General features: G+C 30.8%; 1 protein-coding gene across 1 annotated transcript in view; it reads left to right on the forward strand.

Annotated features, from left to right (window-relative positions):
• Positions 1-1,065: 1,065 nt before the first annotated feature.
• Positions 1,066-6,831, forward strand: part of LOC106785281 (sodium-coupled monocarboxylate transporter 2) — a 30,214-nt gene continuing 24,448 nt past the window's right edge. The window contains exon 1 of the mRNA XM_014745597.1: positions 1,066-1,267. The gene's annotated coding sequence lies outside the window, so the exon portion shown is untranslated. The remainder of the gene's footprint in view (positions 1,268-6,831) is intronic.

A 6,831-nucleotide genomic window follows, 5' to 3' on the forward strand; every position in this document is an offset into this window, starting at 1 on the left:
TTTAACGTCCTGGGTGAAACACTGTTAAGGGTTTCACACAACCTTGCATCAAGTTCAACCGAGAAACTCGTTAGTCAATGGCATCGACACGGAAAAGGAAAGAGAATGAGATCGTGTTTCGTCATCTCTTGTTGACTTACGATTCGTCAATTAGATTTCTACTCGTTGAATTGGATAGATCTCTAAACGATATTTATTATTATTATTATTATTAATATTATTTTCGATATACAATATAACACAAACAAATATGTTCTCATTCTTTTTCTCATTTCGTGTAAAAATTATCATACGCGAACGAATTTTAATAAAACAATAGAAATTACTTCATACAAACGTAACGAAAAATGAATCCCCGTTTACTTTCTCGAACTATGATTGAACAATTTATTTTTTTTTTACTACGTTATATATATACGATTCGATCGATTAAAAAATAACCAAAAAATTCTCTTCGTAAAAACATAACATACGTTATTTCTTTTCTTTCTCTCTTCTCTTCTTTTTCTAGATAATTTAGTTAAAACGATTCGAATTATTCCGCCAACTTTAACTTCAGACGAATTTCTAGTTAAAGATATTTATAGAAATGGCAACATCACCAAGCCCGATGGTATTTCTTCGAACAAAGAGTTAAAAAGCAGCATCACCACCACTACCAGCAACAGCAACAGCAAACTCATCGTCCGTCGATCGTTGGAAAACATTTTCCTAGCTTATCGAATTGTTGGCCAAAAAATTGATGATTATAAAAATAAGTCGTCTAAATGAAAATAAATAAAAATAAAAGTTGTCCAAAGGAACGAAGGAACGAACGAACGAACAAACCAAAAAGAAAAACAAACACATCAAACAAAGAGGTGATTTTGCTAAGAACGGACCGATTGCGTGCGATAGCTAACGGTCAACACGTGATCGTATATGGGTTAGTCAGCATGCGTTTGTATGTGTACACGTGTATATACATACACACGTAACACGAAATGATGCAACGAACTTGGTGTGATTTTTTAACAGACTGGCCTCTACCGGGCTGAGCTGAGTCTTTCAGTATCACGACGTCGACTGACCATGTCGCACGGTTTTTAACACGACTGAGAAACAAAAACTATAATATAATACTATAATCGTAATACACAAATAAACATACAAGTGACGTTTAATTTTCTACCAATCGTACGAACGAACAAACGAACGAACGATCGATTTATCAATCGATTCGAATAACTTGACCGATGATAGTTCAATCATACTTACACGCATACACGTAGGTATATATACCAAGTGACCCTCGTTTGAATCATTATCGTTAGTTCTTTATTTTTTTTTTTAAAATAGGAATACGATTAAATCCGTTAAACCAAAAATGCCGGTGCTAATGATCAAGTGAATCGATTCATTTTAATCGATTGTTACGAGTTAGAAGAGAAATGTATGTTTCATATAGAACAAATATTACTACGGAAGAGAAGGTAAAATTAGAATACACCTACTACTACTACTACTACTACTACTATATTACTCGTACGTTTTCGTCGCGTAAACATCATCATCATCATCATAATCTCGTATACGTATTATTATTTTTCTCAGCTTTTCCTCTTTCCTCAATTTTACCCCTTCCCCTCCCCCTCCTCCTCTCCACCAACTCTTCCACTATTTAAATCTCAGCTTTCTTTTCCTTCCCCCTCTCTCTTTCTTTCTTGATCTTTTTTAATTGAATCTATATATTTGCGAATTTATATCATTTTATTTCTATTGAACGAATTTTAAACGTATGCTAATAAACAAAAAAGACGATGTCATATTCGTCAATGTTCGAATTTATAATTAATATTAATAATACGCGATATATATTATTTTCTATGTATTTTTCCTTTTTTCTTGGCGTAGTTCGGCAAACTTATTATTTTTACGTGACTTTGATAAGCTTATAAGAAAGGAAGAAAGAAAGAAAGAAAGGAAGGAGGGAAGGAAGGAAAGAAAAGTTTGGTGAAAATAAAAAAGTAACTACAACTTTTCGAAAGTTTCCATTGCGACGATCGAACTAACGCACGCCAATCTCGTTGGAATTTCTTATGGGTTTTTTTTTTTTTTTTTTTAATGTACGACAAAACAAAAAATCTTTTTTTACGATTTTTTCTTCATTTAACTTCTAACATTTGTTTTTCATCACCACACACTTCATTCTCTTTATTTTCTTATCGTACGTTTTTATAAAAATAATATCACGTTAATTAAAAAACGATAAACCCCGTCGTTTAAATATCATATATTTCAAATTTTTCTATCGATCAATAATAATAATAATATAATAAAATGGAAAAAAATATCGTTAAATCGTAGGATTATTTTTGTTTGTTGGTTTTTTCTTAACGAATTAACCTTAGACTTGGTAAAACATCGAAGAAGTCAAGCTAAACGACGTCAAATTCCTTTCGTCCGACGAATCGTAAAAGTTAACGGTGCCAAATTTCTATTTTTACATTTTGAGTTAGTGTCGGTCAAGTTAATGAATGACAGAGAGAAAACACGTTGAGTGTCCGATCGGCATTTAATAAAAATCCAATAGGTATTTGTCTTTCTCAAATTCATCTCATGATTTATAATATATAATATCTACGAATTGTTTCTCTTTTTTTTTCCTATTCTTTTTTTATCATTATTATTATTATTATTATTGCGGTTTGACTCGAGTTACCATCGTAATATTATAATGCAATCCTTTATTCACGGAAGAAATAATGTTATATATTCGAAAACAAATACTACGATTGAAAATCTTTTTCCTATACAGGAAAACGTAATAATAATAATAATAGTAATAATAATAATAATAATAATAATGTGAACAAAATATTAAATATCATAGTGCATAAATATTTCTAAAAGAAAAGAAAAAAAATTCTATATATTTAAACGAAATAACATTGAATAAAAGGCTTTTCTTATTTGGTATAATACAACTGGATGATAGCGTGAGTGTGATACCACACACTAAAGCATTTACGGTCAACACGAGATCTCATTGTAATTGCTAATATCATTCCGATTAGTTTATACGAATCGAGGATGTGACTCGATATCAGCTATTAGCATTAGAAACACCGATGATTTATATGCCTCGGTATGATGAATCATTTTACTTTTTTACTATTACTAAGAATTCCCCAACATAGGGGGAGGGGGGAAAGTTTTACACGAAATGTTATAATAATACGAAAAAAGCTTTTAATAATAATTATTAAAATTTATCTCTCCGATCTCGTTTAATATTAATTATTTATTTATATATATATATAAATATAAAAATATTGATTAAAAAAAAAAAAGCAACCGTTACGTGGTACGTGTACGTTAATTTGGTTTCATCCCGATATTGCGCAAACGCCAGCAAAATTTCAAAGAGAAGAAAAATGAGTGAAGTTGAATGCATCTATATATCGACGTATATCGGTTTACTTTACGAGTTAAAATCCATTTGAGTTTGCTTAAACAGTCAATTTTTTGTGTTTGGAATTTTTTATCTTCTTTTTTTTTTCATTTTTAATATACCTCGCCAATATTTTTTCGCAAGCTAAGGTATACGTTTTTATTCCGCGTATATTTTAATCTTTCTTTTTATTTTTCGCTTTTCTTTTCTTTTTAAATCCGCATACTAATTATATAATATTTCTCAAATTGTGTGTACACAATTTGAAACCATTAATAACAAATGAAAGAAACAAGAATCGAGAGGATTTAAAAATTTCGACGATAGATAATAACAATTAAAGATTTATAAACAAACAAGGTTGAGTGAGGGGGAGGGGGTGGATCGTAGTAACAATTGAGAAAAAAAAAACAATTTAATAAGACGTTACACGGTATGTTACTCCTTTTTCGTTTTTTTTTTTTTTTTAATAAATATACTCGACACAGAGAGTAGTCAACTTTTCTTGCTCTCTCACTCTCCGTTCATTTTCTTTCTACTCGTAAGAGAGAGAGAGAGAGAAGAATAAGAAAAAAAAGTGAGATAAAAAACGATGAAACATCGTTTCGTTATAGAAGTTTCTTCTGAACTATACTATACTCTGACTTCCGCGAAAAGTTTGGCCGTTCTTGAGAGTGGGATGAGGTAAAGAGGTTTAGGGAAGGGGGAGGGGGGGGTGAGGCAAGTATAGAAAAAGTGAAGCATATGCGAAAGCATCTGGCGTTATCAAAAACGTCTCTAATGTGCAACCGTCGGATAAGTCAGATAATCTGTCGGACATGAAACGTATCATAAAGTTTTTTACCATTCGAGTATCCTATTTCCTTTTCTTTCTCTCTTTCTCTCTTTCTCTCTATCTTCGTTAAATGTTTCAGGGTCATTCGACAAGAAATAAAACGTTTCACATCTCTTCTTCTTCTTCTTCTTTTGAGATATTATATTTTGTACGCGTATTATAAATTGTAAGCTTATATTGTGTTTTAAGGGTTTAAAAAAAAGGACGACCTTTTTAAAATCTACTTTTTGTTTTTGTTTTTTTTTTAAATCTTCTATTACATACTTTTTCTTTTTTTAATCTTTGTCATCGGACAAGATATTTTGCAAATTATTTTTCCGTAAAATGTTTACTACGATTACACATAAGCTTTTGTCACGTATCACAGCGTATAAAATACTATAGTGTGATATAAATATATAATATAATACACACGGTATATATTCTTACAAGAGTTTATATCCTAGTATTATAAACTCCTTTTCCCCTCTTTCCTATCTTTATCATAGATAGCAGCATAGTGTTTTCGCCATCTCGTTTCTGTCAGAAACGTTCGAAGTGGATTTGCATTGTAAAGCCAAAAGCTTCTCTCTCTCTCTCTCTCTCTCACTCTCATTCTGTTAACGTTCTACGTACGCAATTTCGCTCGTTTGCACGGTTACTATGGAATTATAAGATCCGTTCTCTCGTTCTCTTTCTCTATTCCCCATTTTCCTTCCTTCCTTCCTTCCTTCCTTCCTTCCTTCCTTCCTTCTTCGTTAAGTAAGCGTAGTAGCTAGCTAGAAAGCTAGCTCTAGCTAACAGCAAAGGTGGCGACCAAGTCTCTGAAGGAACAACCGATCCTCGGATTCAAATTTGCTTGCAAGATACTATAATATAATTTCTCGAAAATGTATGCGACACCAACACGTAGAAATCCAGCAAACAACTCCGATCGAGATGTAAACCTTGAACAAAACTTGTTGTGAAAAGGGTTGGGTTGTTTTTTTTTTTTTGGAATATAATCCAAAAGGGTAGATAAAGTATCCTAGATAACACTATAAACCCTAAAATACGTAGTCTTAACTTTAGGGATTAGACACACACATACACACACACACCCACATACATATCATACACATATACACTAGTCGAACGAAACAAAAACTTTCTTTTTTTTTGTCCGACCTTTTTTTTCTTCGATCAAACGCGACTGACTCTCTTTCTTTTCTTTCTTTTTTTTTTTTTTACTAAACTTTCTCGGCACCTCTGTCTTTCTTTCTCTCTCTCTCTCTCTCTCTCTCACTCTCTTGAAACTTTTTAATTAATCTCCCGTGCTGGCCGCGTGAGCCGTTGGGAGGTTAAAGGTCGCACTTGCGAATTGCTTTAAACCAACAGTTTGACCTAACCATCGTATACCTACCTACCTATCCTACCTATCCTTAACCAAGCCTCAAGCGTACGTTATTTGATCGACAAATAAAAATAAAAGGAAACCTTTTTAACGTTTACTTCAATCTTTTTCTTTATAACTTTCATTCGAAAGCAAACGTTATTCCTCTTATCTTTTTTCTTTCAATCATAGTTTTAATTCTTCTTACATTAGGATATTGATCTTTTCTTTTTTTTTTTCTAATTTATCATTAACAATCGATATTAACGTCATTTTTAATTAATATTAAATATATATAAGGTTAGCTTATAAAAGTGATATTTAATCTTACGATAAAACATAATAATTAACACAAAATTGCAACTTATATCGTACGAGAGAGATTATTCCTCCAATGAATTATTTTCTTTCAATTATGTTTAATGTTCGTTTAATTACTTTGAATAATTTGTTCTATTAAAATGTTTAATTATTTTAATAAAAAATAAATGAAAAATATTACGACCCAAGGAAGATGGAATAAATTAATATGCGTCTTTAGTTAATCGTTTCGTTACACGCATATATGCGTTCAGAGCATTCGAAAGGGTTAAAAAAGAAAGATGTTTTCGGTATATTAAAGTTACCAACAACGAAAAAAATATAAGTGAATAAACATTTCAATTCATTAATCAGATTTATAGAATATACATCAATTATATATATTATATATATATATATAATATAAATAATATAAATCAATAATAATATAAACAAAATAAAATATCAAAAATAATATCACAAATAATATAAATCAACATATATATATATATATAGATATTGATTATAAGATGTATAATATATTTGTCAAATACTTCTTCATATATATATATGTTACCGTCAAAGCCAAAAATCAGTCATTGATAGTATTTCCTCGGCATTGTTATCAATGCAAAACGCCTTCCAACGAAGTCCGAATAAGACTTTTCACCGAGTTTTTCCTAGGCATCGAACATAATACTTTGATATCCTATAGAATATCAAATTACTATTTAAACGATGTTGAAAAGAATACATTCTCGGACAGGCACACACAGCCATACGCAACCCCTCCCCCCCAAAAACTTTTCAAAGAAATATCAGAGATTGCAATGCTATAAATTGTGCATCTTTGCAATTTCTTTGAAAAGTTTTGGTAAATATTTTTTATACTAAAAGTGAATAGATTTTAAT

This window comes from Polistes canadensis, unplaced genomic scaffold (assembly GCF_001313835.1).
Source record: "Polistes canadensis isolate GaletaPanama2010 unplaced genomic scaffold, ASM131383v1 scaffold_2, whole genome shotgun sequence".
Taxonomy (NCBI): domain Eukaryota; kingdom Metazoa; phylum Arthropoda; class Insecta; order Hymenoptera; family Vespidae; genus Polistes; species Polistes canadensis.